At 44.1% G+C, this 21,765-nt stretch overlaps 1 protein-coding gene across 4 annotated transcripts in view; it reads right to left on the bottom strand.

The window, feature by feature from the left end:
• The window catches only part of TRAK2 (trafficking kinesin protein 2), a 68,115-nt gene extending 46,460 nt beyond the window's left edge, over positions 1 to 21,655 (bottom strand). Inside the window, exon 1 of one of the 4 annotated variants that reach the window (XM_008258968.4) lies at positions 21,406 to 21,655. The gene's annotated coding sequence lies outside the window, so the exon portion shown is untranslated. Of the gene's footprint in view, positions 1 to 18,304; positions 20,010 to 21,405 lie in introns of those variants that run through there. The other 3 variants (XM_051849285.2, XM_008258966.4, XM_070070387.1) reach the window with 3 other exon arrangements.
• Between the last annotated feature and the right edge of the window lie 110 nt (positions 21,656 to 21,765).

The raw sequence follows: 21,765 nt of genomic DNA, 5'->3' as shown, positions 1-21,765 counted from the left end.
ACACATATAGGAAGCCAACACGCTACAAACAGCACCGACTGCTGAGTGGGAAACAGCACGTGCAGGTGATGAGCAGCGCTGAATCCCTCCCTTGGGAGCACACTTTGTCCCTATCCACAAAGTTCTCAAGGTAAGAGTTTTAAGCAGAGTTTGCATTTCCGAAGATCTGTAAGAAAGTTAATTTACCAAGCAAGAACAAGGCTTCCCATCCTATACATTTAAAGATGTCATTTTAAGTATTGCTTGTGCTTGGCTTAAGGTTGAAAGGTTTAAAGAACATCCAGGCATTTAAGACGGCGCCTGAGGTGCCTGCATCCCTATCACAGTGCTGGAGTTTTGGTTTGGCTCCGTTTCTGACTGTAGCTTCCTGCTTAGGAACACTCCGGGACGGAGCAGGTGATGGCTCAACTACTAGGCGGAGTTCCGGGCTCTGGGTTTTGCCTGGTCCAGTCCTGGTTGCTGAGGACATGTGGGGAGTGAAACATCAGATGGAGGATTTCTCTGTCTGCCTTTCGAATAAAATGAAAATAAATTCCTCTTAAAAATTGAAAAATGTAGCCTGGCATCTCATGTGAAATGATAAGGACTGAAGTGGTAGATGCTGCTTCTACTTTCCTCATGAGACGAGGAGCAGCTGGAGAAGAACAGAAGTGACTGCTGCGGGGGGTCTGTGATTCCGCAGCCCTGCGCCCTGCAGACGAGTCAAACCGCTGCCCCCACAGAAGGCTTCAGGTACAAGGAACCATCTGAACATCAATGGTTAACTTTAAAGAAACAGCATTTCTATACAATCTTGGTTGCATTCTCCAAGTTTTAACTTTTATAAGTGGAGAACCTTAAAAATCAAACCAAGATGGAGTGACTTAAGCTAACACTGTTAAAAACAAGAAGTCACCTTTGCCCCAAATAAAATTTTTTTTTTTTTTTTTTTTTTTTTTTTTTTTTTTTTTTTTTTTTTGACAGGCAGAGTGGACAGTGAGAGAGAGAGACAGAGAGAGAAAGGTCTTCCTTTTTGCCGTTGGTTCACCCTCCAATGGCCGCCGCTGCAGCCGGCGCACCGCGCTGATCCTGGCAGGAGCCAGGAGCCAGGTGCTTTTCCTGGTCTCCCATGGGGTGCAGGGCCCAAGCACCTGGGCCATCCTCCACTGCACTCCCTGGCCATAGCAGAGAGCTGGCCTGGAAGAGGGGCAACCGGGACAGAATCCGGCGCCCCAACCGGGACTAGAACCCGGTGTGCCGGCGCCGCAAGGTGGAGGATTAGCCTATTGAGCCACGGCGCCGGCTCCCAAATAAAATTAAAGTTTAAAAATTATAGCCCTAAACTTTTTCCCCCAAAGCTAACATTAGGTGCAGCTATAAAAATAAGGGACCCTATGCTTAGCTAGCTGCAACACTTGTGCCTGGCTGTGCTAAGACCTAACCCAGTTTGTATGCCTCCTAATACTCAAATAACGGTGCGGGAAGCAGGACGCTGCTCTCCCTCCAGGGGAAGGAACGAAGGGAGTGAGACGTCGTCCCCCTTAGGGTGAACAAGATGGCGCTGGCAGGGAAAGGGACTGCTAAAGAAGTAAACAACAAAATGGCGATGAGGTGCATGCCTCCCATGTGATCCCGTAGCTGATTGGATAGAAGACGCATGCCTTTCACATGATCAGCTCACGGATTGGACTGCTGTGTGCATGCCTCCCATGTGATCCCGTAGCTGACTGGATAGAAGACGTATGCCTTTCACATGATCAGCTCACGGATTGGACTGCTGTGTGCATGGACTCTATAGTGCTTTTGATTGGTTGCTGCGGGTATATAAACCGTGTGGCTCTGTGCTGGGGGCGCTCTCTGGACTCCCGAGTTCAGGAGGCCCGTCTGCGCAGATGCTGAATAAATCCTCTTGCTTTTGCATCAGCTGGTCTGGACTCTGAGTCTTTGGGGTGTGCCTCTTGACATGTTAGCATCCTCACTCAGAGGGTCTAACAATAAGTAGGCAAATAATCCCAAAGCAAAAAAAAATATGAATTTTTTTCAAGCAAGCAGGATCTAGTCATTACCAGGAGCCATTCTGTTTCATATTTCACATCTACAACTGCATCAAAGCATAATGAGATGTCAATCTAGGACCCTGATATCAAGGAAAATGTTAAATCCTGCTTTAATAACTTCTCTTCAAGAAGTTATGGGGGCAGGGTTTTAAGATAAAACAATAAAAGATAAAAGTTTATGGGGGCCAGAGCTGTGGCGCAGTGGGTTAAAGCCCCGGCCTGCAGCCAGCAGCCAGCAGCCAGCAGCCAGCATCCCATATAGGCGCCGGTTCAAGTCCCGGCTGTTCTTCTTCCAATCCAGCTCTCTGCTCTAGCCTGGGAAAGCAGTACAAGATGGCCCAAATCCTTGGGCCCCTGCACCGGCATGGGAGACCTGGAAGAAGCTCCTGTCTCCTGGCTTCAGATCAGTTCAGCTCTGGCCATTGTGGTCATTTGGGGAGTGAACCAATGGAATGGATGCCTCTCTCGCTCTCTCTCTACCTCTCATAGTAACTCTTTCAAATAAATAAAATAATTATTAAAAAAAAAAGAATAGTTTATGATGTTTAAATAAACTTTACCCATCCAAGAAATTCACAACAAATAAGGCACCTAACAAAGGTGATCACTACTCTTGGATTTTATTTCAATTTCTTAGTATAATGTTCAACACGTCAGCTTCATTTCTCTTCCCCAGTTGGTCTTACAGTACACAACACATATTGGTATTCAGAAGGTAAAGTCTGAAAAGTTAGATAGCATTTTTGTGTCTGTAATGGAGTATGAAATAACATAAACTATATAACCCATTCATTCTCATTGATTTTTCATTAGTTTTCCATATTCCGACATTAGAAATATTAAAAATATTTCACTCAGCATAATGTTTTCCAAATTCCTAACAGGGATCACTTTTCAGCTAAAATCTACAAAAATTAAATGATTAACATCATAAAATGCAAACAACAGTATTTACTATATATCAACCATAACTTACGTGTTAAATAGATAGGAGGCAGAACTGTAAGTTACCAACAATATCATTTCATGTACCTGGTGGCTAAAACACCATGGAACATAACCACATAGCTCTAAAAATACAGTGCTGGGGGCTGGTGTTGTGATACAGTGGCCTATAACGCTGGCATCCTATATGGATGACAGTTCAAGTCTCAGCTTCTCTGCTTCCGATCCAGCTCCCTACTTATGTGTCTGGGAAAGCAGTGGAAGATGCCCCAAGTGTTTGGATCCCTGCCACCCAAGTGGGAGACCACAATGGAGCTCCAGGCTCCTGGCTTCAGCCTGGTCTAGTCCCCACCACTGCAGCCATTTGGGGAGTGAACCATAGATAAAAGATGATCTCCCTCTTTCTCTCTCATTTAATTTCTCCCTCCCTGTAACTCTGCCTTTCAAATAAATAAATAAATCTTCAAAAAAGTTTTAAGAAAGCATAAAAATATAGTGTTAAGTCGATAAAGAAACAAAATGAGGTAAATACAATAGCATTTATGTAAATATTTTCTGTATTACACTTACAAACATATTAAAATGCTTGTGTTTGTGGGAAGCAATGTGAGGACAATTTGAAGCAAGGTATGGAGATAAAACAGATATTTTTAGAAGCCTATGATAGGCCCTTCAGAAGTGTACCTACCATATAATTATTACTGCGTCCCTTCAGTACTTTGTCAAAAGTTGTGCTTGGACATGTAAGTATTTGCTGGAAGCAAGGTATGCAACACAACTAGCAATCTTGGCAATCTAAACAATGTGGACACAGCTCCCCCCACAATTTCTTTAAAAGCCCTGTTGTTTTTAATGTTACTCCCTAGCTGTTCTACAGAACAGGATGTTGGTTAGATTTCAGCTAAGCAAATGATAAAAACAAGCAAGGTTAAGCTTCAGTGGAGATGTTTTCAGGTGTTTGGCTGCCTGGCCAAAGCTCTGAAGGAAAGCTATTTAAGTTCAGATAGTTTAAAAGGGGTGCATAATAAACTGTCTCCCTTAAACAATCTTCTTTCCCATCTGACAAGAATCAGCTACAAGGCTACACTGGAAATTTCCATTCAGTTTCTTGTTTCCCCTTTAAAACACACAAACAAAACATGAGATGCTCTATGCACGTGAGCATTTTTTGTGTCTCTTTATATTCTGGTAGCACACAAATGAAGCCTACTTGTAATTTTTCACCATCTTTCACCAGGAGAGAGAAGGTTAACATGCTGTTCAGCAGCCCACTCACTTATCTTTCAGATCAAGGTATTACAGATCCAACATTGTAATTTTAATGACCACAAAGTATACAGAATAGACAATTATAGAGCCACTGATAATTTCTATTAGTGTTTTTCTAACAAATCATAGGCTATTTATCCACTTGAAAACTCAGGACTCCATAACAGAGGTCAGTAAACATTCTTGTATAAAGCCAAGTAGCTGGGCTGGCGCTCTGGCATAGTAGGCTAAGCCTCCACTGCAGTGCCCACATCCCATATGGACAACAGTTCAAGTCCCAGCTGCTCTTCTCCCAATCCAGCTCTCTGCTCTGGCCTGGGAAAGCAGTAGAAGATGGCCCAACTCCTTGGGCCCCTGCACCAGCATGGGAGACTAGGAGTAAGCTCCTGGCTTCAGATCAGCCCAGCTCTGTCCACTGCAGCCATAAAGAGGAGTGAAACAGCACATGGAAGACCTTTCTGTAACTCTACCTCTCAATCAAGTAGATAATAATTAAAAAAATAAAAAGCCAAGCAGCATTTCAGGCTTTGAAGCCATGTAAAGATTCTGTCATTATCATTTTTGTTGTTCTCTTTTTTTAACCCTGTAAAAATGTAAAAATGAGTCTTGGCTTTAAAACTTGGCCAGATTCTCTCAGCCATGGTTTGTTGACCTCTGATCTGTGCCTAAACCATGGTATTTTTTTGGTACCACATAATTAAAGTCTACAAGGACACCAAACTCTTACATAAAATGAACTGAATAAACAACATGAATATGCTTTTTAAAAGAAGATGTATGTATGATGTGAAAAGCAGAGTGTCAGAGGCAGAGACAGAGAGATCTTCTATCCACTAGTTCACCTCCCAAATGGCCGTAAAGCCAGCAGCCAGGATCTCCACCCTACTCTTCCAGAAGGGTGGCAGGGGCCCAAATTTTGGGTCTTGTTTCCCTGCCTTCCCAATCACACTAGCAGGAAGCTGGACTGAAACTGGAGCAGCTAGGAGTCTATCTGGCATTCCGATATGGGATGCTGGTATTGCACGTGCCAGCTACACCTGCTGTGCCACAGTGCCAGCGCCAACATCAATATGTTTGCAAAAAGTACACTTGGGACAGGAATTTCATCTTTTGCTTGTTGTCCCAGAGTAACAGTACCAAAGATGATGGTAAACAGACAAAAATGCTTACAACAGCATTCACTGCTATTTATATATCCCTCTCCCCCTTCATCCAAAAACTCGTTGTTTGGGGCCAGCGCTGTGGCATAGCGGGTAAAGCCACTACCTGCAGTGCTGGCATCCCATATGGGTGCCAGTTCAAGTCCTGGCTGCTTCACTTCCAATCCAGCTCTCTGCTATGGCCTGAGAAAGCAGTATTAGATGGTCTAAGTGCTTGGGCCCCTGCATCCCCTGGGAGACCCAGAAAAAGCTCCTGGCTCTTGGCTTCCGGTTCGGGGAGTGCACCAATGGATGGAGGACCTCTCTCTCTCTCTGCCTTTCCTTCTCTCTCTGTGTAACTCCTTCAAATAAATAAATAAATGTTTTTTTTTTTAAAAAAAAAAACATTGTTTCTATGAAAAGTCACGATTGGCTTAGACATAGAAAAAACAAAGCAAATTATTATTGGGCAGTCAAAAATAATGACTGAAGGTCATATGGTACTTTAGTCAAAGGAAATAGGTCAGCAAATAGCTCAACACTACTAACATAATCTCCAAATGGGTAGACTTCAGTGTCACATTCATTGGAAGCATGGCTTATTTGTCTAAGAAAAAGGTGACTTGACACCGGAACTTGGTATCATTTTAGCGAGCAGTATCTCCTGTGTGCCATCTGGCAAAAGCCACAGAATGCTGTCAAGTAGCACATTCTAACATTGCAAAAGCTTTTTCAGGGTAAGTTTCCTTGTAACTTCTAAGGACTGGGGACGTGTGGTATGCATTATGTAAATACTTGGAAGCCTGGATAAATGGATTAAGTGACTATTACTGTGAGGGTTAGCATTAGCCAGTTATACTTAATAAAGTACACCTTTTGCCATCTTCACATGCAACAGCAGAGCTCCTCTTAGGAACAAAACGCCCTTTGTAGGAGAAAACACTTAGCAAAGGCATTTCAAGTGCAAGAAGGTCTCCCAGCATCAGCAAGAAGGCTAAGGTTGCTCTACATGAGACTAGGTGGGGATACTGGTTTTTCTTTCTGCTGAGAGAAAGAGAGAAGAGAAAGAGGTCCCACAGAGATGGCAGGAGCTCAGAGGCCACAGGAACACCAGGAATTTGTAGAAATTTTAGAGGATTTTTGGCTTTCCCAAAACATGCAACTGAAGGTTCAAGCCAACTACAAGGGTACTTTGATAAGTTCATGGAAAATGGAATTAAAAGATGTTTATTTTGGTGCAAAAAATATGTGCAACCACACAGAGCTTTTTCATAACACACATTTTCATGAATTTTTTCAGGAGTCCTCACAGGCATGGACTTCAACATGCTTTGCATCAAAAGAAATTTATCTTTTAATTCTGCTTTCCATGAACTTCCTGAAGTATTTCTTTAACTTAGCCCTTGAAGGGTCTGGACACTCAGCTGCCATTTGGGTTCAAACATATTAAAATACTAGTTCACAAGGACAGTTGTGCCAAAACTTTACATTCCAGGATATTAATAAAACCACTATAGTTATTATATACGAACACATTTTAGACATAAAAGTTATGTTCTTTTGACTAAAGTAATGGTTAAAAATGAGAAGAAAACCAGTATAGGTCTTAAAAAAATGCGAGATGCAGAGTAGATGGAGGGATGTTTACTATAAACATATTTATAAATACATGTAATTCATGCATAATTCTGTATAATCTGCAGAAGACACAGCTATGAGTTTTTTAATTATGTAATTTCTAGGTAAGAGACTTTGTAACTATATTATGTTTAGACATAAGGGTCATTGTTTCTCAAAACCAGTTGCCTAAACAACCAACTCCAGGAATTGAACACAGGTTACTCTTTGAGAGAGAACCGACATATAATGGTGGATTTTGGTTTGCCAAAGAAATTTAAGAGCCAAATAAGAACAGATAAATGTTTTGAGATATGGCTCTTGGCTGTCAGCAACTCGGGCGACAATCTTGGAAGTTGGAAGGATGCAGTCAGCGGGTGGCAGAGGAAGTTTAGGAACACCCTCCCTCCACCTGCCTTTTATGTCCTTGATTTCCAGTTCTTCATGATTCTCTCATGAGTCCTCTCCTTTCTCCCTTCGGAAATCTCAAACTACTCCAGACTTACTCTCCAAGTCTCTATCTTCAGCCCAAACTGGCATTTTGTGGCTTTAAGCTGGAAATCTCAGTTATCAATTTATAACTGGTACCCTAAATTCAGCACACTCTGAACTCATTTTCCTTCTCTCATGAAGTGATTTGTCTTGCATCACTTATTGATTAGTAATACCAGCTTAACTGATCAGCAGAGCAAAAGTCGATGAGCCACCCCTTCCTCCCCTCTATTCAATATCCAGAGTCACCAGTTCTGTCAATTTACTCGCGATCTTCTCTCTGTCCCTGGTACTGCAAGAGTGTCTTACCTGCTCCTCCAGCTCAGGCCCTTCCCACTCAGCTAGTGTAGCTTTTGAAATGCACAGCGGCTCCACCCCCATTCTCCCAGCACACTGTTCTTGTACCTCCACCTCTAAACCCCCCGCAACTTGATTTCTCAGGTAGATTTTCCTACTAGGGGAGTATGTATCAGCTCTACGCAGTTAAAAACATACAATTACATTGTATTTGAGATAGGACATTCTGCCTTATGTATCATTCTTGAGTGAGTCTGTTTCTCAGGTCACTTCCTTGAGGCCTGATTAACTATGAGAACACTGAGAAAATTTCAACTGCAAAGGAGACAATTCTGTCCTATGAGACTTTTTCCTGGGCAGGAAGTAACTCCTTGACACTCAAAGCAAAAACCAAGACTTTTCAGTGAAATTCATGGCTTTACTGAAGAAAATACCAAATGAAACTGGGACTACAGCAGTTTCCTAAGACCTGTTAATAATAGTAACTCACTTACAATAAAAACATAAGAGCTTTCTGAGTTTCAAATGAAAACAGTATGATGAAGAAACACCAGTATGTCCATCCTATTTCAAACTCAGTCTTCCTTAATAACAGCTACCACTGAGCACTGACCCCCCCCCCCCCCCAGGTGTGATGGCAAACCAGAGGCCCACCCTCCCAGTCTCACCCCCCACTGCCACCTCTCTCAGGACACTGACGACCTGCCAGCTGAGCTGGCACCACTCTCCACCATAAAGTTATAAGTGTTGTCACAGGCATGGGTGACAAGGTCTCCAAGACCAGCAGGATGCCTGAGGGTAACCAGGAAAAATACTAAAAGGGATATTGTGTAACATGGGGATTTTACCTGGCTCCCTGTTGATTGTAAATGTACCCAGTCTGGCCTCTTATATTGTTCTGTTCAGAAGAAAACCTTGATACAGGCTGTGCCCACCTTGCCCTGTCTGTCTCACTGTGGAATTCCGCCCTGGTTTGGAATCCCATACATAAGTTGCCCTAATAAACTCTTTTATTCTTATATGAGCTTCCTTCTTTGGTCTTTGGTCTCAGGGTTCTGTCTCAGTTCAGGCGGCATTGTACACTCTGCCAACATTCCGACATGAGAGATACCGTGCTAAACATTTTCTGCACATAATCCCCTTCAATCCTCACAACAACAAGGATGTTACTACTGCTACATTTGATAGACAAAGAAACTGAGGCTTAGAGGTTAATTACCTTGCCCAAGTTAGGGCCAAGAAATCAAACTCAACATCTGTGTTTTCCCAAAGTCGGAACCTTTAACCTCTATGGCAGGAGACTGACAGCGTGTGTGATGGGAGTGTGTGATTTGAAAAAGCCTCAGAGATGATTCTAATACATTCTATCTCCCTGTCCCCCTTTAAACAGTACACACTGAATTCTGAGTAAAGAAGAAAACATAAGTAAACCCTCAGTTTGTTCTCAAGTGGTTTATGGTTGCTTTTAGAAATGAGTTATCTGATCCCAATGTTGAGGATATTTATAATCAGGCAAAATGATCTGTATGTGTTTTTATGTATACCATGTGCCTCTTTAGTAAGAAAACTCCAAATCTGAGCTTGATTTTGTCATTAGATGGGTTACTCGACAGTATCAAGAAAGTAATTCAGATGCACTACTATACATTGGGAATAATTCTATCACTAGATCTGAATGGCTAAAAGCAGTAAATAAAATAAAGATCAAAGTAAGTCTTTATTCCAATAAATTATGTTCACATATACCTTAATATCTTCAAATGATAGGCATTTAACAACTATCTGTTAAATGAGTGAAGTGTTATTCAAGTATCATCTTTGCAGTCCATAGTATGAAGAAATATGAGGTTGATACAGTATTTGAAGACTGAAGGCTTTTTAAGCCCTATTTATAAAAATCTACATAGGCCTCTTACAAGTTTTAATCAGAGATGTATGTCATATGTGTTCAGTTACACTGAAGTTGCAAATATTCCCTAGAGATGGGACGGACAACATTGTAGGAAAAAAAAAACCCAAAACACAAATTCTTTAATACTTCTCTGTTATTCTTATTTTCCAGTTTTTTTATTTTTTAAATTTTAAAAATATTCATGGTAAGATGTCTTTACCCTAAAGTTAAGATGTGATAATGAGGAAAGTCCAGAAACTGGCTATGGGAGGAAAAAATGAAGTTCCCAGAACACACACAAAATATTCTGAAGATTCCAGGTCATTATGAATAGCAATTACTTTATTATATTATAATATACTGACTACAGTGATATTCTCCAGGATTATAAACTTTTAAAGATGGTCCCAAATTACTGTTTTATTTTTAAGATTTTAAGTCCACTTCTAATTTTGTCTGCTCCCTTCCTTTGCTATCAACCATTCCACTCCAAGCTTGTCAGTGTGCCTCTCCCCTTTCTAACCTGCTGTTGGCTAAGAAACCAGATAACCAGGTTATCAGGGAACTCAGAAGGTGTCTGCCTGAGACTCAACCCCAGGGCCTGTTTTTCTGCCCTTGGCTGGTTTCCCAAGCGCCTCCCTCTCTCATCCCTCCAGCACCAGAGACTCTGCTGGCTCCCTCCTCTACCTCTGGCACCACCACCAGGCACTCTTCTCACCTGGCCTTCTCTTTCCCGGACCGCCTGTGAATACACTTGGCTACTTCTTTACGGCCTCCCAAAAAAACACAGGGCCTTCTCTCTTCTTGTGAGAATTTTACTGCTAATTGTTACCAGGAAATACAGAGTGGATTACAAGCTTAGAAGAAAAGTCAGGAAATCTTAAAATGCCTCATACCTATTATGCTTTGAATCGGGTTCACTTCTTGGGTGATCCCCAAAGATGATGTGCTCAAGTTGTCATTTCTCCCTCACTGCACCGTAAGCTCCTTGAAGGAAGAAATCTTATACTTTTATGTCCAAAACCTAATAGGACATAGTGGATTTACAATACATGCCTACCTACAAGCTTAATGATTATGAGTCAATACACTGAGGGGCCAGCGCCGTGGCATAGTGGGTAAAGCCTGCAGTGCTGGCATCCCATATAGGTGCTGGTTCAAGTTCTGGCTGCTTCACTTCCATTCCAGCTCTCTGCTGTGGCCTGGGAAAGCAGTGGAAGATGGCCCAGGTTCTAGGGCCCCTGAACCCATGTGGGAGACCGGGAAGAAGCTCCTGGCTCCTGGCTCCTGGCTTTGGATCAGCACAGCTCCAGCCTTTGCGGCATTTTGGGGAGTGGGCCAGCGGCTGGAGACCTCCCTCTCTCTCTCTTTCTGTAACTCTTCCTTTCAAATAATAAGTAAATAAATTAAAAAAAAGTCAATACAGAAGTGCTTCATTTAAAAAAGTTGAGAATTCATACATTTTCACCCAACATTAACTAAATGAATCGCCTTGAGAAATAAAATCAAGAGAGAATACAAGTGTACCTTTACAAATTTGAGGAAAATAGAATTGAAAGGTATTTATTTTGATGAAAAAAAAAGCCCTATTTTCATTCAATTTTTCCCACAAACTTTGAAGTAGTATGATATCCCAAGAGATACTATATCTGCATTATGATAACCTCTGTATAAAAGAGATTGGTGTTGGCCGGCACCGTGGCTCAATAGGCTAATCCTCCGCCTTGCGGCGCCGGCACACCAGGTTCTAGTCCCGGTCAGGGCGCCGGATTCTGTCCTGGTTGCCCTTCTTCCAGGCCAGCTCTCTGCTGTGGCCAGGGAGTGCAGTGGAGGATGGCCCAAGTGCTTGGGCCCTGCGCCCCATGGGAGACCAGAAGCACCTGGCTCCTGCCATCGGATCAGCACGGTGCGCCGGCCGCAGCGCGCCAGTCGTGGCGGCCATTGGAGGGTGAACCAACGGCAAAGGAAGACCTTTCTCTCTGTCTCTCTCTCACTGTCCACTCTGCCTGTCCAAAAAAAAAAAAAAAAAAAAAAAAAGAGAGAGAGATTGGTGTTAAAAAAAAGTATGATTTGTCATTTTATGGCAATAACACAGTATCCACTCGAAAAGAACTTGTGGGTCTCACAGAGAGCTAAAAGCCAACCTTTCCTTGGCTCACTTCCTAGTTCCATCATGTCTTCCAGGAAGAGCATTTGCAGCTGACGATGAATGTATTTACAAGAAGCCCGCATCGAAGGAGCAATGATCAGATGCCTTCTTTGAAAAACTCACAGTTGCAAACATAGCCTCATTTGTATGTTTTCAATTTTGTGACTCAAAAGAAAACAAAGGCAAATTCAGTGGTTTACCCTAGTACTAGCTGAGAAAGATGAGAAGGGTTGAAAAGATTTTTTTTTTTTGCTTGTTAAATTATACGCTTTAGGAACAGTAGTACCAGCTCAGAGACGTTTTAGTTGGTTTCCAGTCTCCTCCTCCTTGTCTCTGTCTCCAGACACAGAGTGCTCTTTCTTAACCAACAAGCTTCCCTTTGTCTTGATTTCCACCACTGGCCTGAATAACCCCAAAGCACCTCACAGGCCATGCCTATGTCTATGGCGGAGAGCCACGAGAGCAGAGACCAGAGCTTTAGCACGTTAACCCAGACATGGGTGCATCTCTACTTTTCATAAGCCATGCATTCTTGAGAAGTCCATTTCCAGGCTGACTTGTATGTTAAAGAATCAGTGAGCAGGGCCGGTGCCGTGGCTCACGTGGTTAATCCTCCACCTACAGCACCGGCATCCCATATGGGCGCCAGGTTCTAGTCCTGGTTGCTCCTCTTCCAGTCCAGCTCTCTGCTGTGGCCCAGGAGGGCAGTGGAAGATGGCCCAAGTGCTTGGGTCCCTGCACCTGCATGGGAGACCAGGAGGAAGCACCTGGCTCCTGGCTTCGGATCGGCGCAGTGCACCAGCCATAATGGCCATTTGGGGAGTGAACCAACGGAAGGAAGACCTTTCTCTCTGTCTCTCTCACTATCTATATCTCTACCTGTCAAATAAACAAAAAAAATAAAAAAAAAAAAAAAAGAATCAGTGAGTTCTCCAGTAACAGTCACCAAAGCATGTGGACTGGGGCAAATCTAGTCATCAACCACGGGCCTCTGCATGCCCTCTTAAAAGCCCCTTCTCCTTTGAAACAATTCCACACTACATCCTTCTCATTCATCGCTGACCCCCAACCTACTGCCCATTGCACGTATTCTCATTCCTCCCACCAATGAATCCACATCGTCTATAGGAAGGTTCTTTCCAAACTCTGAAAATTAAGTACAAACATAAGCTCGATCAACCACTTGACTCCTTGTTGATGGGAGTAAAAATTAGGAAACCTCTTCCAAGAGAAACGGGGCAGCTAGGAAAGAAACGTACTGCTCAGCTTTCCTGCAGTGTATCCGTCTGAATGTAGTTAATGAATAATGAAGTTAAGTAACAGCCTCCATCTGCACCATCTCTAAACCCTGCCCCGTTGGTTATCCCTGTCCTCTACCGGCTTCACTGTCTTCAGTGGCTTTTTAACATATTTTCCATCTTATTAAAAACATAAACATTTTTTAAATCTCCCTTCCCTAAGACTTTGGGTTCCTCTCTGGCTACTGCCCTCTGTTATCAGCCAAGCTTCTAGAAAGAGTTTTCATTCTCATTTTCTCTTCTTGGTCTCTGATACCTCAACCCCACTGAAACCACTCTCCCTTCTCTCACCAGTAGTTCTTGCTACTGCACTTCAGTCACACCTTCCCAGCTGGCTTCTCACACCACCTCTGGTTCAGGATGGTTGCCTACTCCTCACCCCAACCTTCCTCCCTTGGCTCTCCTGCAGCCTGCACTCCATGAAGCTCAATATCAAACTCCTCATGGATCCCCCAGTCCCTCCCCTTCATCCTTAAGTGTCAGTGTTTTCCTCGGTTCTGATTATGATCACATTGTTTTGTTTTTGTTGCTGGTTTTTGTTTCTCATTTACCTTGTGCCAACCAACCAGCACCATCAATGAAACTACCATTTCAGTGTTAAGAACTCTTAATCTAGCTCCTCAGACTTCTTCCTGAGCCCCACTCAAATTTCCCGGAGGAGGGTTGTGATCCACTGAGTACTCGGTCCTCCTTTCCTTCACCTTGCCACATTGAATCCACGAGCAGATCTTGTATAGCCTACTACCAAATACACCGCACATCTACTCACTGTTCCCCAACCTTCTTCTACCATCCAACTTCAACCATCATCATCTCTTAAGACTAGGAACACACCTCCTAACAGGATTCCATGCTTAATCTCTTCTCTCCATTTCTATAAGGCAGCAAGAATAACACTCTTTAAAACTAAGCATCTTCTGGCAGGCACTGCGGCTCACTAGGTTAATCCTCTGCCTAGCGGCGCCGGCACACCGGGTTCTAGTCCCAGTCGGGGCGCCGGATTCTGTCCCAGTTGCCCCTCTTCCAGGCCAGCTCTCTGCTGTGGCCAGGGAGTGCAGTGGAGGATGGCCCAAGTGCTTGGGCCCTGCACCCCATGGGAGACCAGGAGAAGCACCTGGCTCCTGCCTTTGGATCAGCGTGGTACGCCAGCCACGGCGGCCATTGGAGGGTGAACCAACGGCAAAGGAAGACCTTTCTCTCTGTCTCTCTCTCTCACTGTCCATTCTGTCTGTCAAAAACAAAACAAAACAAAAACTAAGCATCTTCTTTTAAAAACATCCAAAAGCTCGCAGAATAGCAGAGTAAAGTCCACCCCTCTAATCACAGCCTGCAAGGTCTGGCCTCGTCTGGCCCCTGCCTCCTTCTCCCCCCTCATCCTGTGCCACGCTCCTCCTTGTGCACACTCAGTCACAAAGATATACCTCTTGCACTTCCCTGAACTTGCTCATCTCACTCTCCCATCTCTGCACCTTCCCAACTGTGCTCACTGTACCTGGAATACCCTTCCTTCTTGTTCTTCCCATGGTGACTACTTGTTACCTTCAGGTCTCAGCTCCCAAGTCCTCCCCAGAAAGAACTGACCCACCTGATCTAAAGTAGCCTCTCCTGGCTACCTTTGTTTTCCAACTCAGCGTTTATTTGTTTTTCACACAGGCATTAAAATGTACTTCCTGAACATCTTCTTGAAAGGGAAGAAAAGATGCCATCTTTTTGCTTTCCTTCTCCTTGCTGATCAGAATGGGAATATAATGGCAGGAGTTTGGGCATCTCAATAAATCACTGTTGTTGAAGTGAACTGTGAACTGGTATGTGAGTTTTTTGACTACTAACATGCTTAATTTGTCAATTCCATTTTCTACAATATAACAAAACATTATTCAGTTAAGTCCTATTTTATTTTAATTATTTCATCTTTTTTGTGACGTGTCAAAAAGACAAGAGAAAGAACTCAAAGTATGGCAAATACCGACAGATAAATATCAATAAGCTCCAAAGATCTCAATGATCTTTATAAAAGATCAATACCGCTATACAATGAATCTATACCACTGGCAGACTTTATATGCTCATTTTCTTGTATCAACAAGATATTTTCAAGGTTGCATGAGTCAGTAGTAAAGCCTGGAATAAAGTCAGAACATCACATATTAAGTAGTTATTTGTACAAGAACTTTCAATTAAATGACCTCAATTAATAACTGATCAATCAGCTGATTATTGGACAGTTTTCAACAAATGTCATTTGAATGGAACTAAAAGTACTAAACAGAGATAAACAGTACTGATGGAACAAGGACATAAGCCTCAGCCATTTTAGGTTCTTGTTAGCTCCGCCTTCTTTCAAGAGACCAGCTCAGTCTCACATCCTGTGTTGTTCCCCACCCCACCCCCTGCCTTCTTCCCCAGGCTTGGAAGCCAGGGGGCCAAACTTGAAGAACCAGTATGGAGCAGCTCACCTTCCCCGGCTGCCCCCCACCCCCACCCCTAGCCCACCTAAGATATAAAAAGGCCCAGTCTGCCGGGTGTTCTGCTATGTGTTCTTTCGGTCTATGTGCATGCTGGCAATTGGTCGACCTCTGCAAGTTTGTTTTCTCTGACAAAATTCAGTCTGGCCGCAAGTTTATACTCCGTCTCTTCTCTGTTGCTTACCTCTTTTTCTTACATTTTTGCCCCATGTGAGGTGGCACCAATCTGCACCCCCTTTCTCTTTTCTGCCCCCTTTTCCTTACATTTGGTGATACAACAGCATCTGTCCCAAGGGAAGTTAAAAATCTAAGACACCCAAGATCTACGGAAAGAGCTCGAATGACCTCCAAGATCTAGATAAGATCTAATGTCTAATGATCTAAGAAATAAGATAACACCATCAGATAATAAATATTTAATGGGTATTACAACAGAATTCTCCTACAGATACTTGGTGAGGACAGGGCTCTTTTGCAGCTGAAGTGGTCTATCTTCCCATAGGATGTAAAATTTAGATGGGCTCTTTAAGGATGAACATATTTAAGTGAGAATGGAGAGGTCTAGGAGGACAAAGTGAAACAAAAATAAAAACAGAACACAGGCCCATGAGCAAGCAGCAAACAGTCTGGTAGCAGCATAAAGACAGACCTGAGTGGGAAGGAGTCTAGGGAAGGGATTTACATTTGACTAATTCAGATTAAGTCTGAAGCTGATCCCACAGGCAACAAGCTTCCTTTTTTTTTTTTTTTTTTTTTGGTCAGGCAGAGTTAGATAGTGAGAGAGAGAGAGAGAGAGAGAGAGAGGTCTTCTTTCCATTGGTTCACCCCCCAAATGGCCACTACAGCAGGCATGCTGTGAGGATCCAAAGCCAGGAGCCAGGTGCTTCCTCCTGGTCTCCCATGCGGGTGCAGAAGCCAAGCACTTGGGCCATCCTCCACTGCACTCCCGGGCCACAGCAGAGAGCTGGACTGGAAGAGGAGCAACTGGGACAGGACCAGCGCCCCAACCGGGACTAGAACCCAGAGTGCTGGCGCCACAGGCAGAGGATTAGCCAAGTGAGCTGGGGCACTGGCTGGCAACAATCTTCTAAATGGAAGGTGACATTTGAAAAACACAAAGGTAGAGACAGAATACAGTACAAATTTCAGGAATGCAAAGATTAGAGACAGAAAAACAATTAAGAAATTGTATCACAGTGTATGTGGATTACTATAATAAAGGTATAAACAGGGTGAATAGAAGCAGTAAAATGGATTTATGAGACAGTAAAAACACGACTTGTAAACTGATGAGTTGGGACTAGATGAACTTTTTCTTCTCCGAGCCACAACCAGTGTACACCTCAACCATTGCAGGCTGGGAACCTCATAATGTCTGTGGCCCCTCACTCCCTCAGCCCCCACCCCCACTGGACATTAGACCCCTCCCCTCAAACTGGCTTCTGCAACTACAACTTCCTTCCCCAACCACCCAATACGTTTAGCCAAAAACAAAGGACTGCATTTACTAGCTCCCTAGACATACCAGGAAACTCCCAATCCACATTTCTGATTCATGCTGTTTCTTCTGCCTTTAACGTCTTCTCCCTATTCTACATATCCAAATTCTAGCCATTCTTTGCACACCAGTGCAAGTGCCTCTTGTCCCACCAAGCCTTTCCAGAAGCACCAGTTCAAAGCAAGACTTGCCTCTCAACGTTCTCTTCCTTTCTCAAAAAGAATTTTGTTAACCTTCTATCATGGTTGTTCCTCATCTCCTCTGATAAACCACACACCCCTTACAGCAAACATAGTCAATCTGTTGTTGTATTTCTCCCCCTTCTTTCACAAGTAGCTGATGATCTTGATAAATATTATATGGCAACAGTTTAGTATAAGTATCAGGACACAGACTCTGAAGACAGAATGAATTTGAATCTTAACTCTACTGTTTATTAGCTATGTTACTTGGGCAAGCTACTTAAGCTCTCGGTGTTTCAATATTTTCATGTATGAAACAGAAAAAATGTAGGTATTTCATTAAGATTGTCATAGGCTTGGGCTTAGAGCAGTGTTGGAACCATAAAAGTGTCTGAATATATACAGTTGCTTTTTACAGCAGAAAAATACTGAATACTCTGCAATAGCTGTGCAAAGCTTTGACCTATATAAGAGAAAGCAACATGTCAAAAACAAAGCCTGTCTCTAGGAACAAAGGGCCACATACAAACACTATCGACATCTTATGTGTGCCCTGAGGGTTAGCTGTGTGCTCCACATTCATGCTTACACTAACAATGGTTCTGTCTCAGTTGACATTTCAATATCCAGGGAAAGTCTTCAGATCACTTCCTGGGGCGATGGCTGCCTAACTGGTATCCTTGCCTCCAGTCTTATCCCGCTTAATCCACCTCCACCAGACTCAGGGTAGTTTTCCCAAAATGCAAACCTAGTGTCTTCCCCTGGCTACAAACTCCCTCCATTCTATTCATGAGGATACAGTTTAAACTCCTTAGCACTGCATATAAAAATCTTCCTCTTCTGGCCCTAGCCTAGTCTCCAGCTGCATCTCTCAACACTTCTCACCATGAAAACTAACTCAGCAGGCTACAACTCAGCAAGGCATTTTCATTTCATTCCTATTGCCTCCAACATTGTGTTCACCGGGGCTGCCATAACAAAATACCATAGACCGCATGGCTTAAAGAGAGATATTTATTTTCTCACATTTCTGGAGGCTAGAAGTCCAAGATCAAGGTGTTGGCAGGCCGTATTTCTCCTAAGGCTCTCTCCTTCACCCTCCTGATGTAGCTTCATATGATCTTTCCTCTGTGCCTCTCCATCTCTGCTGTCTCTTTTTATGTCCAATGTACTCTCCTTATAAGAACATCTGTCAGGTTGGATTAGGGCTCACTCTAATAGCATCATCTTAACTTAATCACCAACAAAGCCCCATTTCCAAATCACATCCTGAGGTTATAGAGGTCGGGGTTTCAACATAAGACTTTTTTCGAGGACACAATTCAGCCCAAGGCAAACCCTTATCTCCTTCTCTTCTCAAGCTGATTCCCATTTGTTTTTCCAAGACTGGTGCAAGGCTTCCCACTCGAGGCAGATTTCAGTGCCCTTTCTCTGAGCCCACAGGAGCTCTGTACACCTCGGCATGCTGCATCCCTATTGCTCGGTACACTATTTAACTGTCTCTTTCTCTCAGAAGATCATATTCCTAAATAGCAAAGACTCCATCCCCAGTACCCAGTACAGCATCTAGTCCATAGAAGGGACTTAATAAAAATTTGATTCGTGAGGGGAAGTAAGAGAAAGAACATGGATCTTGTAGTAAGGCAAGTGTGGATTCAAAACCTGATTCAGAACGGGTGTTGTTGTATAGCAGGTTTAGTCACTGCTTGGAATGCCCGCATCCTACACCTAAGTGCCTGGTTTGAGTTTCAGCTACTCTGGCTTCTGATCCAGTTTCTTCCTAATGTACCTGGGAAGCAAAAAGATGATGATGGCCCAAGTACTTGAGTTCTTGCCACTCATGTGGGAAGCCCAGATGGAGATCCTGGCTCCTGGCTTCGGCCTGATCCAGCCCCAGCTATTGCAGGCATGCGGGAAGTGAATCTGTAGAGGGAGATTTCTCTCTTTCTCTCTCTCTCTTTCTGTTACTCTGCCTTTCAAATAAATAAATAAATATTTGAAAAAAGAGTCCTGTCTCTTGGGACTTCGGGCAAATCACTAAATGATGAACTTCCATTCTAAAAAAGATGGTTGTAAGGATAAATAACAATCACAATAAAAGCATCTAGTACAGTTGGTATACAGTAGGTGCTTGATTAATGTTAAAGATTCAGATCTTGCCTGGGTTAATACTCAGTGGTGCCTCTTAGCAGCTAGTTGACTTTGGGCACATTTACCCTCTTCTCTTTGCTTTAGTTGCCTATGTATAAAAACACCTCAGTGCTTCGTGAGATTGTTAACACAGGCAAATATTTAAGACTGGTGGTAGCATAAATGTGTCCTATTATCATGACACAATAACACTGCAGGTGTGAATGCATGTGCCTGGAATCCATGAATAATTCAGTTCCTCTAATTACTAAGTCATTTAAACGTGACTATTACCCTAATGACTCAGATTCCTTACCCACTACAGAGCTTAGTAACTAAAGAGGCTCAAAAACTGGTACAGATGATCCAAATAAACATGACATAATATGTTACCTGCTGTCATTCCTTCTGGTGTTTAAGACATTTGGGGCCCTGAAATACAATTTTTAAGAAACAAGCTTTTTCTGCTCTGTGTGGCTTAGATGTTAACCACTCACAGGGGCTCATACTAGCAATTGCAGAATCACAAGCCCGTGAACCGGAAAGGACCGCTGAGATAAAAGTCCAGTCCCATCGCTTCTTACGTAAGGAAACGGAGGTGGATGCGGGATGGGCTTTTACAGTTTTGTTGAGCAGCTCTGGGATGGGTGTGACTGCAGGCAGAGAGGAGAACTTGTTCACATGTAAGACTCCTGAAAGGGGTTCAGGCGCCCTTGGGAAACCCAAAGCGTGCTGGAATAGGTATCAGGAAATAACACTGGGAAATCCCTTTCACCCATTCAGCCTCTAACAGCTGTCATTTCTGAAGGGGCCTAACAGTGACCTGACTTGTGGCTTAGGAGCAGTGCGGATCTCGATTTAAATCTCCACCCTTTACATACACAGCCTCCGAGCCTCAGATGAGTGTAACAGGCTTGTTGAAGTGATGAAGCAACCAGCGGGCGCAGAGCCCCTGACTGGGGAGCCTGGCAGACCACAAGCACTCAGACGTTTGTTCCTCCTGACCTCTTGCATCCCAGCACTAAAGAGCTGTCAGATAACAACACGCTGTCTTTCACAGAGGGTGTGCTTGCTACACAGCTCAGACTTGCTGGGCACTACTTGATTTTAAAAATAGCTGGAGTAACTGCTGTGATAACAAAACATCTCTCTCCTTGCCCTTCCTCAGCACCAAATGTCCTTCAAGTGGCATGTCACTACCACTGGCATGCTATTTGGAGATCACTGTAGCGAAAGACTTCCAATTCAACGCAGAGGTTGGAAGGCCACGAAGATTTTACTGACATAAACCAGGAACTGGAATAGTCCACTTCATTTTGTTCCTATGCTCCATTCCAGCTTGATAGGTGTCCAGTGAAAAGCTACTCCCCGCCCCCCAGAAGCAGCACCAGGTCCAAGTAAAAGGTGCGTGAGCAAGTGACAGTTCACCCCTTTTATTATGGCTTAGAATTTCTTAAAGTGTTTGCCGGATTATTTTTATGCAGAATGAACATCGGTCATTCTGTTATTTACTTGTCAAACTAAACTCCTGTTTTTCTCTTAAAAGACTTGGGGCATCTGGCCCAACACTAACGGTAAGAAAAGCCCAGCTGAGGTCATCAGTATAGAAAAGAGCTTTTTCCAATCCCCTCGCGCTTACATCCCAGATGGCCATCGAGGCTTAAGGTTTAACGTCCAGACGCGAAAGCCACTCATCCTCAAAAATGAGGCTGCAGATGGATGCTGGCTGGCAGAGCAGAGGCTGTCAATCCTCACAGGTGCAGCTGGACAGAACCCGGAGGTCAGAGCCCAGCGCCCATCACTTCGCACCCACGATCGCCAAACAACGCACTTCCCACGACCACCCGGCGGGTACCCACCCTCCCGTACCCAGCTCCGGCCCCGGTGCCCCCGCACGACCTCCGAGAACAGGAGGAGCGCCCCGTGCAGAGGCTCCTCCGCTTCCCGGGGAAGTTGACCCAGGGCAAGTCCGAACCACGCGCGGGAAGGTTACTCACCGCAACGGCCCGGCGTCCTCCTTCCAGCGCCCGCGTTCCCTTAGGAAGAAGCTCCTGAAGCGGCGGCAGCCTGAGAGCAGCAGCCGAGGCTGCCGCCGCTGCCAGCAATCGCCCGGGCGTGGCAGGGACGGGCGGGCGGCTTCACGACATCATCATTCGGCGACCTTGTTCTGCAGTGACGCCGGGTCAATGACAGACCCTACACAAGGGGGAAGCTGGAAGGAGACCCAATCTCCCAGCAGCCCCCACGGCCCCGGCGCACGACCGGCTGGGAATTGTAGTTCCCTCCCGCCACGCCCCACCTAGCGAGAAGGCCCCGCCCATCTATGCCCCGCCCCCTGGATACCCCGCCCCTGGCCG

The sequence above is a fragment of the Oryctolagus cuniculus genome, chromosome 3 (genome assembly GCF_964237555.1).
Source record: "Oryctolagus cuniculus chromosome 3, mOryCun1.1, whole genome shotgun sequence".
NCBI lineage: Eukaryota > Metazoa > Chordata > Mammalia > Lagomorpha > Leporidae > Oryctolagus > Oryctolagus cuniculus.
The sequence above is the reverse complement of the archived record's forward strand: the minus strand, read 5'-3'. Positions and strand labels throughout refer to the sequence as shown.